Consider the following 11,587-nt stretch of genomic DNA (forward strand, 5'->3'; position numbering starts at 1 on the left):
AGAAAGAAAGAAAGAAAGAAAGAAAGAAAGAAAGAAAGAAAGAAAGAGAGAGAGAGAAAGAAAGAAAGAAAGAGAAAGAAAGAATCAGGCATATAGATGTGGTCTTGTATAGGCTGTCATTCACAAAAGTCACTTCTCATACTTTCATCAAGGATTCCTCTTTTATATTCTAAAACAGTGCTTCCCTCAATTTCCATCTCTCTCTTCTTGGAAACAGATTAAGTATTTGCTGGCTGAAGCAATTTCTAGGCCCTTTTTTCTGATTGACTCACGGTGCTTAAACTTTTTAAGAAATGGAGATCATACTTGTTGGTGTCTCTTCCTTTCCTTGGGTTTTCCATGTTTCAACCTCAATTGTTGGTTTAAATGGGTCTTGTTGGAGTTGCTTTAGTGGCATATCAGATCTTCTCAACTTTATTTTTCCTTCTAATTCTATGCTAACTTTGGGGTTTTGCTCAAACATGTCAGTTGTCTAACTCTACTCAGAGAGATGGTCCAGAAATGACTTCCACAATGGCAACCACTTATTTCCTGTCTATTAACTTGTCAATTTCAATGCTTTTTGTTTTCCTTAGCTAGTTTTAATGAACTAGATACCAAGACCCTAATCTTGATATAAATGTGTATAAAACATACATATGAATACTGCTTTCCCTTCAAGGACATTTAAAATAAGCGAGAGATTGAAAGGGAAAGTTTTCATTAAATGACTAAATTCTTTTCTAAAATAAAAGTGTTGATTTGTCTTCAGTGTGGTATGAAAAAGGGAAATCATCATTACCAGCATACCCGTTTATCTGAAAAAAAAAAGTAGAAATTGTTTATGCTTCAAGATTTATGTTGCTCCCAAATTTTCCAAGCAATTGAACTTCCAAATGAGGTATCACCCATACATCACAATCTTTTTGTAAATCTTCATTTAAAAAAAAAAGCTGTAATTTGACATGACCAGTACACCAGTACTTTTGGAAACACAATTAAATCAATTCTGCAACTCCTTTATTTTCTTCTCTAAGAAAGATTTGGGAGTCATCCTTCCATTTAACTGTAAATTTCTCCTGTGTGTTGATTTCCTTTATAGGAAAAAAAACTCAGTGTGACTCAGTTCTGCCATATCATTATATTATATAATAATAATTACCATATTTTCAAAGTATCAGAGATTTAGGGCTGGAAGGGATCATAGGGGTCATCTTGTTCAACCCCCTCATTTTACAAGTGAAGAAAATCAGGATCAGAGAGGTTAAAGTGATTTGACTGTGGTCAAACAGCTCATAAGTGTCAGAAGCAGAATTTGGACACGGATCTTCTTGGCTCTCACTGGTCTTCAGACTGGGGTCCAGTGGACCAGGCTCTCACATGTATAAAACTAATAGTAAAATTTATATTTATAGATGATGTAAGAACTGTTTGATTCTTAGCACTCTGTGATTCTGATTTTTTTTTCTATCTCTCTGCCACTGTCAATGAATGAGCAGAAAGTGGGGACCATGAGGACTTTCTGTGGCCTCCTGCCCTACTCAGTGAAGAAGCCAGAAGAGGCTCAACTCCTCTGAGTCACCTTGTCAAAATAAGGACTGCAGAAATGGCTTCAAAGCTTCTTTTCCTGATGGTGGAACACCAACTGGTCATCAATTTCCCCACACATTCTCCCCAGCATGAGTTTTCACTGGTCCAGATCTTGACCTACCCAACAGGTCTGGGCTCCTCCCTCCCTTTACCCCAGTGCTTGGTCATGCTTGAACCAGAGAAGTACCCTTATAAAAACTCACCCTGCTTTATTGGTTTGGGATTCCTATTTCCACTCAGGAGTCCATCAGACCTGCCTTATGTCCATCGTCCCTGACCACCTCCTTCTTATTGTATTTCTCCTTAATAAAATTTGCTTGGTTCACTTTCTCTCTGCCTGCTCCCATTTTGGGCTGTGTTTTGTCTTGTGGTACACAAATTTTGCATGCTACATACCACGGAAATTTTCTCCATAGAAGCATCAGCTGTTGGCCAGGAGGGATGGGACTAACAGTCTTGGTGGCCACCCCTACCTCTTGAGCTACAATTTAGAGAATGTAAAGTGTAAGGGTGGGGTCAGGAGCTCCATGACCAGATGGTTGGGCCTTCTCCCTTTTCCCTGACTCCGGGGCTGTAACTAAACACCCACCCCAACCACATGCCCCTTGGGTGTTTCCCTTGGCAACATAAGTGGCATTGCCACTGTACTTTGTGCTGCATTTTGGAATCTCAAACCTCACTCAAACTACATTAAGACAAAAACTAAAGAGCATTTTATACTTTGTGTGTGTGGGTAATAGGCCATCAAGGCCAAAGAATTTATCACCAAACGGCCAACCTACTGGCAATGCGCCCCTTCTGTACTTAGCCAAATTGTCCTCAGGGAAAAAGGACACAGTCTCCCTCCAGGACTGTGCTCAACATCTTTCTGGAATAGTAGAATCTGCCAAACCCTATGTTTTATTGGTGTAATCTTAGCTAGCTCAAGGTCCCTACCATGCCACAATGAGGCATCAGAGAAGGACTACAATGGAGGGCAGAATCTAATAAGATGAAATTTAATAGGAATCAGTAAAGTCAATTGCACAATTATAGGAGGGTGGAATGGTGGCTAGATCTCAATGAGTCAGCACTCTGCCACCCGGCAGCTACAAAAAGTGATCTTGGGTTTCATTAATTAAGGTACATTGTCCAGAACAAGAGAGGTGATAATCCTACTTTACCCTGCCCTAGTCAGGTTACATCCAAAGCATTGTGTTCAGTTCTAGGAGTCACATATTAGGCAGGATGCTGACAAGCAGGAAACCTTGCTAGAGGAAGGTCAGTTAAAGGAACTGGGGTTTGTGGGGGCCTCCGGGACAAGGAAGAGGAATAAACATTTATTGATGCCTACTATGTTCCAAGCATGGTGCTAAATTCTTTACAAATATCATCTTATTCGATCTTAACATTTACCCTGGAAAGTAGGCGCTATTATTATCTCCATTACAGTTGAGGAAACTGAGGCATCCAAAGGTTAAGCGACTTGCCCTGGGTCATACTACTAGTAAGTGTCTGAGGCTGGATTTGAACTCAGGATTCTAGTCCCAGCACTTCTCCCTTGGTACCTAATTAGTCTAGAGAAGACATAGGAAGGATATGATAATAAACTTCAAGTATTTAAAAAGCTATCACATGGAATAGGGATTAAGCTTATTTATTTTGCTAATGACCATGGAGTATAACTAGTAGTGATGAGTAGAAGTTGCAGAGATGGTGAAAATTTTTTTTTAATTTTTTGTGATAGCAAAGAATTAGAAACAAAGTGACTGGGGAAAGGCTAAACAAAATGTGATAACATGCATGTAACAGAATATTATCACATTGTAAGAAACCACAAATATGAAAAATTCAAAGAAGCTTGAGAAAAGTCTTATGAACTGATTCAGAATGAAGTAAATAGAGCTAGAAAAACAATATATACAATAACTACAACAGTGTAAATGGAAAGAACAATAAAAAGAAGCCAAATGTCTTGTGATTATAATGACCAAGCCTGGCCCTGAGAAAGAGTAAAGAAAATGTTCTTCCCTCCTTTCTTTGCACAGGTAGAGGATCATGGGTGAGGAATATTGCATATACTATTAAAATCTGTTGATACATTTGATTTTGCTAAGCTGTTCTCCTTCCTATCTTACTTTTAAAAAATCTTTGTTATTAGCACTGGGTTGTTCAATAGGATAGTGATATATTCAGAAATGAATGTAATGTAATGACAAAAATTCATTAATAATTATTTTTAAATGTAGTGTGTATACAGGGAGTAACACCAGCCCTCAATACTATCTAGGCTGTCTCATACTTTTAGGAAGGAATACTCACACTTTTCGGTGGAGGTGGTTCTTCAGAGTGAGTAGTCATGTGGCTACAACTCACTCTCATGTTCCCAGGGGTAACCCTGGTATGGGGGAGGGAAGAGTGGAGAATATACATCTATTACTCATTGTAGTAGCTCTGAGCCCCCACTGGTATCTTTACATTTGTGTAAGTCAATTGCAATGACAGCATTAACTCCTAAACATGAAACATTAAATAAGAAACATTTATTTAAACAAGAATAATCACAATATTTATTAAATAGAAGGCAAAAGTAGGGATAATCAAAATGTAACAGTCCATAAATATGCTGGCCCATATTCTCCTACCAATTCACACAGTGTCCAGAAGGGGAAGAATGGGCTCAACCTTCAGGAACCTAGCAATGATGCCCATGAGTAGGGAAACCCATATGCCTGGAGACAACTCAAAATTACATTTAATTGGATCCTCTTATTCCCTTAGTTAGTTGGTACTTTGGGCATTTGGTAAGTCAAGGAAAACTTGAACAAATGATATGTGAGAGGGGATATCAATGGGGGAAAGTATGTCCCTTCTGGGACTTGGTGACCACTTTAGGATACAAATCAAGTCCTTATATAGTTACAACATCATTCATGAGTCCCAGGCAGAAGGTTGTGGTTGTTGTTTGTCCTTCAATCTTGAAGAAGACCGTGACATCAGGAAGGTGAGGCTATGACTTGAAAGTGAGTTGGATTTAAGTGAGGGAGGGCTGTGCAAAGTAACCAGCCTCACTTTCTCTTCTGAAGCCATTTGGATCCCATGGCAAGAAATAGAACAGGACAACTGAAGATAGCCCCTTAGGCAGAAGGAATAAAAGGAAGAAGAGGTGCTACAAACCTAAATTTGTCTAGTCCTCAATTTTGGCTAGGTGTCCTGATCCAAATCCTGTGTAAAGAGTAACTTCCCAAAGCCTAGGCAAGCTCTGTCAATGTGATGCCACAGTTAAGCCTTAGCAGGATGCCAGGCAGATGATTGGCAGGGAATAAGAGAAGGGTGACCTAAGGAGATTGGTTTGCCAAGAGGCAGCATGGAGGAAATAGTGACCTGCACCAAGCACTTCTAAATACTTCTCTTCCAGCTCTTTACTGAAATCCAGAATGGTCCAGCCTTGGCTGTCCCAGCTGTGCTGCCCTTTTCCATGGTGCTAGGAATGTTGCATCCAAAACCCCCTAATTAACACTGGCCATTTCAAGATTCCTCCAAGCAGTTGACTTTTAATTCATATTCAGTAATTTATGAAAATGGATTTTCAAACATGTGAAAAAAGCACTTGAAAAAAGATGGCCTATTCTCTGACATTTTGTAAAGTCAATGAGCATTTCCACCCCGTGGCAGCTTGCTACATACTCTTGTCCATATTGAGCTTTCCTGGTGAGACCCAGGAGAAAAGAAAAGCTTTCTAAAACATTTTAATTGTAAAAAGAGTTCATTAGAGTAGATCTCATTACAATAAATTATCATTCACTGCTCTAAATCCTAACAAAACGGACACTGCTATCATTATAGTCTGTGGATGTTTGCAGGCGGACCCTGTAATAAGCTGATAATAGATGACAAAGCCTGGCAATTTGTCCTCAGCCAAACCAGTTATTTCTCCCAAGGGGTAAATATCCCACCATTTGAAGGCTACAAAATTAAACTAACAACTCAGGTATAAAAAGTACAAATTCTGACTAGGAAACAGACGTTATTTCCTCCTATCCACAATATTCCATTCCAGTTTTAGTGAGCTCCAAAAAGCCCTTTCTCCCACCGGACACCAATTCCAAGTTAAGCTTTCCCTATTAGAACTATGACAGATTGCAGAGAGACACAATGGGATGATTGAAGACTTGTACTAATCACACCAATTGATATAAATTACTATGTCAGCTGTACCATGCAGAAGTCTGTAGGATTTACACCTCATTAGCTCAGCAGTGCTAAATGAATCAACAGAGTTCAGTGGTACCATTTTTAATTAATTCCTGTAACAAGGCAAAAAAAAAAATTGCAAATGGTAACGTAAAAGTGGCATCAAAACTTTCAGTGAACCAAAAAAGCAGTTGTAGGAAGGGGAAATAGAGATAATTAAATATTTTTTTCTGATTTGAATCAACACATTATACCTCTGTCAAACCTTCAGTGAGAGAATTATTCCAGGCAGGCGATTTAGCATGTGGATGGGCAAAAGCCAAGGAAACCTGAGACCTAATGAGCCTGTTTTTCTCCAGGCTTTTGGTAAGTGAAGGGAGGGGTGGTGGGTGGGGATGGGGATGGTAAATTCTTCAGGGATTCTTACTCATAGTTACCTCTAAGTCAAACCTCCCCAGAAGGAATCGGCCCAGGGCTAGGGTAGCTCATTCTTTACCCAAACAACCGTTCAGGTAACTTCACATCTGAAGCATAAAGATAAGTCAAAATGTTGGCACTTACTGGGAGGGGGAAGACATAGGCAGAGGATTGCCTATAAATGTATAACAACTGGCCCCCCGGGGAAAAAAAATTGTACATGTTACACACTTTCCAATTTAATCTGCATTATTAACATTTTCTCAATTGCTTTGTTGAGTCTAGACAATCAACAGAACAATTAATCTACCCCTGTTTTGTAGCTTTTGCCAATTTTTGATTTCTAAATGCTTACATTGAAATTTTAACAATCAGCTCTTGCAAAGAAGCTGGTATGAGCTGACTCCAGCACACCCCTGACTATAGGAAAAAGAAGGGAGGGAGCAGGGATGGAAAAAAGAGAGTGCCTGGACGATCGAACTCGACGTACTCATAAGGGTCTGCAGACCCGATCTCCAGGAGCTCAAAGACCATCAGCAGCCCTTACTTGAATAGTAATCCTCTACATAACACACCTGACACTTGGTCACCCAGCATTTGCTTGAGAATCTCCATTGAGGGGCAGACAACCTGTGGAGCAGCCCATTCCCCTTTTGGATAAGTTTTTCCTGATATCCAGCTTAAATCAGTCTCTTTGTAGCTTCTCTTAGTTCTGACTTTTGGAATTAAGTAGCAAAAGTCCAATCTCTCTTCCACGTGCCAGCCCTTGAAATACTTAGAGCTTAGAGAAAGCTGTCTTTTCCTCTAAAGCTTCACTTTTCCAGAATCAACATTTTCTCCCAGTTTCTCCCATCAGTTCTCCTAGAGGCCATTCATCATCTTGGTTACTTTACTCAACAGGCTCTCCAGCTTATCAACAATGGCTTTCCTTAAATGTGTCACCTGATATTGAATGCAATATATGACATAGGGTCTAACGATAGGAAAGTTCACTTCCCTAGTCCTGGACAAACTGCTCCTCCTTAGATGGTCCAAATTGTATTAGCATTCTTGACTGCCGTATCGTACAGTTGACTAATCTTGGGTTTTGCAATCCATTAAGATCCCCAACTCTTTTGCAAATGAAGTCTTGTCTGGCCACACCTTCTTCATCTTATACCTGAAAGGCTGATATTTTGTTTTTTGCCCAAGTAAAGGCTTTACATTTGTCTTTATTAAATTTCTTGTTATATTAAGCCCAATATTCTAGTCTGTCCAGATCTTTCTGGATTCTCACTCAACCAATGTGTTAACTATGCCTCCCACCCATCTGAAAATCTGCTAAGTTTGCCACCTATGCCTTCATAGTAAACAACTCCAGACCAAGCACACATCTCTTGAGGCAGTTACCTGGACACTTCCTACCAAGTTAACAATTCAATCCAATCCAATAAACATCTTTTACGCACCTGCTATGTGCCAGGCACTGTGATAAGCATCGGGTATAATTAATAAAAAGAAAGACAGTCCCTACCCTCAAGGTGTTTATAATCTATTGAGGGAGACATACAAAAAGAGATAATTTAACATTAAACCATGAATGAATAATGCATTTATTATGCACTTACTATGGGCAAAGCACTATGCTAAGCACTGGGCACTACCTGTAAGGGCTGGGCTGGAAGTAGGACCCGTGTCCTACCAATCCCAGTGCTCCATAATTTGGATACTGGTGGCAATTGATCTGCAAGTGTTGCTAGTGTGATAAGGATGTTGGGGGCCCTCTGCAATAATTTCTCCTCTCAATGATGGGTATAAAGGCTGAACTGGAAGTAGGTCTGGTGGTTTGGGGGTACTACCATTTCCAAGGCTCTTAGGCTCAGGGTCTTGGAGTATCTTGATCAGAGTTTGAGGGGAAATGGAAGTCAAGGTGCTGGTGGCAATTTGACATGACTGCCATGGATACAACTGACTTAGTGATCACATCATTCAGCTCTTTCAGTACCCAAAGGTGTAATCTGGGTCTGATGATTTAAAGACTCATCAACGGCAACTAGGTGCTCCCTTACTAGCTCCCTACTTATTGTGGATATTAAGTCCCTATTATTGGTTTGTTTTCTGTCCTTTCTAACCCAAAGATCATTCTCTTTATCAGGCAAAATTGAACTAAGATAGGAGTTCAGCAGTTCTACATTCTCTCCATTGTCCTTTATCACCACCCTGTCCACCTCAAGCAGTGATCCTATCTTTCTTTTAATCAGGGTAGCTAAAAAAACAAAATGATTCAAACCCCCTTTTTGTTTTCCTTAGCTTTCCTTGCTCATCTCAGCTCATTCTGAGCTTCATTGTTTCTAACACCATCTTTTTCTTATTCGTTGCTTTTGAATCCATCCTGAGTCCATTTACTCATCTTCTGTGCCAGTTTTTATACAATCTGTTGAGTACCCAATGCTTTTGCATCACTCTTTAGACTTCCCTTTTTCCTTCTCATTGGAATAGTTTCTCTGTCTTCAGAATTTCATTTCTGAGAGCTTCTCATCTCTCATTGGTTTATTTCTTCTGTAAAATTTTAGGACATGGGATTCTACATATCCTTTCTGTACTCTTTGAAATCTGTTCTGTGATGATGATAATGATAGGCATTCCTTTCTCCCCCTTGGTGGCTTTGGGGGCAGTTAACTTTGTTTCTTCAGTGCTATCAGAGATGCTGCCAAAATAATCCATTAATCTTCTTTTGAGTTTCAATAGTCCCCTCTCCCAAATCTAGATTTCCCTCTTGACCAATCCCCTTCCCCAAGAGGCTATTTCTAACATTAAAAGGTTCAGAGTCGTGAGTTTCAGGGCTCTAAAATTAAACATAGAACCCCAGGTTTTTTGACTTATTTGTCCTGAAATGCATACTGCTGTTCAACTCATTAAATAAAATGTTAATGTGGCCAGAGCTAAGACACCTAATACCAACTGACATCTCACATAATGGTAGCAGTGCCAAGTGCCCATCTGCTCAAAGATGTCCCACACAATGGAAGTGCTGGCCCAGAGAAGCCCTAAATAAATATGAATGAATGAGTGAATGAATGAATGATAATCTTTTAAGAGATCATCATGCAACAGGGCTGCTTTATAGATACATTCATCATATTGCAAATTTAAAATTTTCTCACCTGAAGGTACAGGATTAAAAATTAATCATCACTGCTGGAGAGAAGTACAAATTATTCCAAGGATGGCATTTCAGCAAACTGGAAGGGAAATGGTAAGTTCAATCTGCTGAAAATAAGATTCTTCATGATTATATACCCTTAACTCTCCTCCCCAAGGAGGACTACAGATATACACCCACCACCTGTTTCCTTCAGAGATTTCAGGAAGGTCTTTTTTCTGAATAGAACTAAAAAGTAACATTTTTTGGTCATTGTCCTCATTGTTGCTCCCTCTGAAATCTGACTTCCTTCCCTTCTAGGCAGACAAATGCAATCCTCCTTAAGCAACAAATCATGAATCTGCTGTGCCAACCCCTTTGAGACCTGCGTCACTTGGGAACCCCCTGGATGCCCAACATTAATTGTCAGCATGATGGCTAAGAGTGGTCCATGGGCAGGTCAAGTAAGGAAGGGAAGCTAAATGGCCCCTTCTTCCCCAGAAAAGTCACTCCACATCCTCAATCACAGCTTCTGATGACCACTTCAGATCTTAAGTATAATGTTTTCTCTGCTGAAAGGATACCATTAACACATTAAACAGTTAGACTGTGTACTGGACAGCACCAGCGGAAATCACCTCAAAATGGGAACTTCTTAGACTTTTGTTTTCAGGGCTCTTTAAGAAGGAAATTGGTTTGGCATAGACACATTGGAACCATTTTTGATCTTATCATCCTTACTATTAAAAAAAATACATCTTTATTTTAAATATATATATATAGAGAGAGAGAGAGAGAGGTAGTAGATAGATAGATAGATACATAGATAGATAGACAGATAGATAGATAGACAGACAGATGGATATTTTCAGAAAACAGAGCCATAGGTCTCCTCCACTGCACCCTTCAAGGAAGCCTGCCTCTGCTTCCTGGAGACAGTAGTAGGGTGCTGGGTATGAAGACGAATAATTCAGAAAGCTTCAGGAAAGCTTTGAACAAAGAATGGATGTTATCCATGTCTTTACCCTATCCCCAGACTGGTGGAGGGTTCACAAAAAGATAGGGAACTTCAAAGTTTACCTCCCTTGGAAGATGGAAGAGAGGAAGGAGAGAGACCACGTGGTATGGTGGATGGGCACTGAATTTGGGTGCAGAGGCCAAGAGTTCCACTTCTCTCGATTACTAGCTGTATAACCTTGATCAAATCTCTTAACTTTTGTAGGCATCAGTTTCCTCACCTATAAAGTGAGAGGGTTGGACTAGATGGTTTCTAAATCTATGATCCCACCATTTTGTAGCTTGCCTCATCATCTGCTTCTAAATGTCTTCATCTTTCTCACTACTGGACCCAATGGCTCAATTAATATTGTTAAAGCAAATTTAACCCAAGATTCCCCACTCCTCAGGGAGGCAGGTATCCCTACTTTGGTGCTGATGTCCTTTCCCCCTATTTGGACTCAAATGCCAGACCCCATTCTCTCCACTTACCTAAACCTGATCGTCCCTTCAAGACCCAGCTCCCCATGTGGCAGCCCATGCTAGAAAATCCTAAGGAAGAAGGGGAATCACAGATTTAGAGCTGGAAGGAAACTTAGAGATCATCTAGTTCAACCTGTTCACTTTATAGAGGAGGAATCTAGGTCCCAGAGAACTTAAATGACTTGCCCAAAGTCATACAACTAGTAAGTGATGAGGCATGATTCTTCAGACTTAAGATCTAAGACAATTTTAACTGCAACATGCCATAGCTCAGAAACAGAGGGAACCTTATGGGTTATCTAGATAAATCCCCTAACTTTACAGATAGGGGAACTGAGGATCACAAAGGATAAATGGCTCACCTAGGTCAAAAAGGTAGTAACACATCCAGGATTCAAACCCAGGTCCTCTGATGCCACATTCAATGCTCTTTTTACCGTATCATTTGAACCACATTATTAGCTTTAAGGGACTTTAGAGATCACCCAATCAATTACCCTGTTAAAAGACGGGGACAGGCAATATGGCTTGCCCAGGTTCACCAACGAAGTCAGAAGCACAGCCAATCGAGCATTTTTTCCAAGACCCACTGGATTGGATTGGAATTACTGAGTTGCTTTTCTTGTGATATATTGCAGGGCCTTGCAATTAATCTCATGCTTTCTTGAAATCTCTAATTATTTTATTCTTGATTATGCATTCTTTAAGAACAAGAGGCACATCTTGTAAATAGCTTATATCTAGCAGAATTCTGGGTCCCAAAAGTATTTCATAATATTTGTTTGTTGATCACTTGGTAGCTAGTTTTAGGAAATTCACAGGAGGAAG

At 39.9% G+C, this 11,587-nt stretch overlaps 1 long non-coding RNA gene across 1 annotated transcript in view; it reads left to right on the top strand.

Annotated features, from left to right (window-relative positions):
• Positions 1-1,899, top strand: part of LOC114044315 — a 6,598-nt gene extending 4,699 nt beyond the window's left edge. Inside the window, exon 2 of the long non-coding RNA XR_003569210.1 lies at positions 1,479-1,899. This is a non-coding gene — a long non-coding RNA (uncharacterized LOC114044315). The remainder of the gene's footprint in view (positions 1-1,478) is intronic.
• Positions 1,900-11,587: the final 9,688 nt, after the last annotated feature.

Source organism: Vombatus ursinus, unplaced genomic scaffold (genome assembly GCF_900497805.2).
Source record: "Vombatus ursinus unplaced genomic scaffold, bare-nosed wombat genome assembly UNPS02014773.1, whole genome shotgun sequence".
NCBI classification, from domain to species: Eukaryota; Metazoa; Chordata; class Mammalia; order Diprotodontia; family Vombatidae; genus Vombatus; species Vombatus ursinus.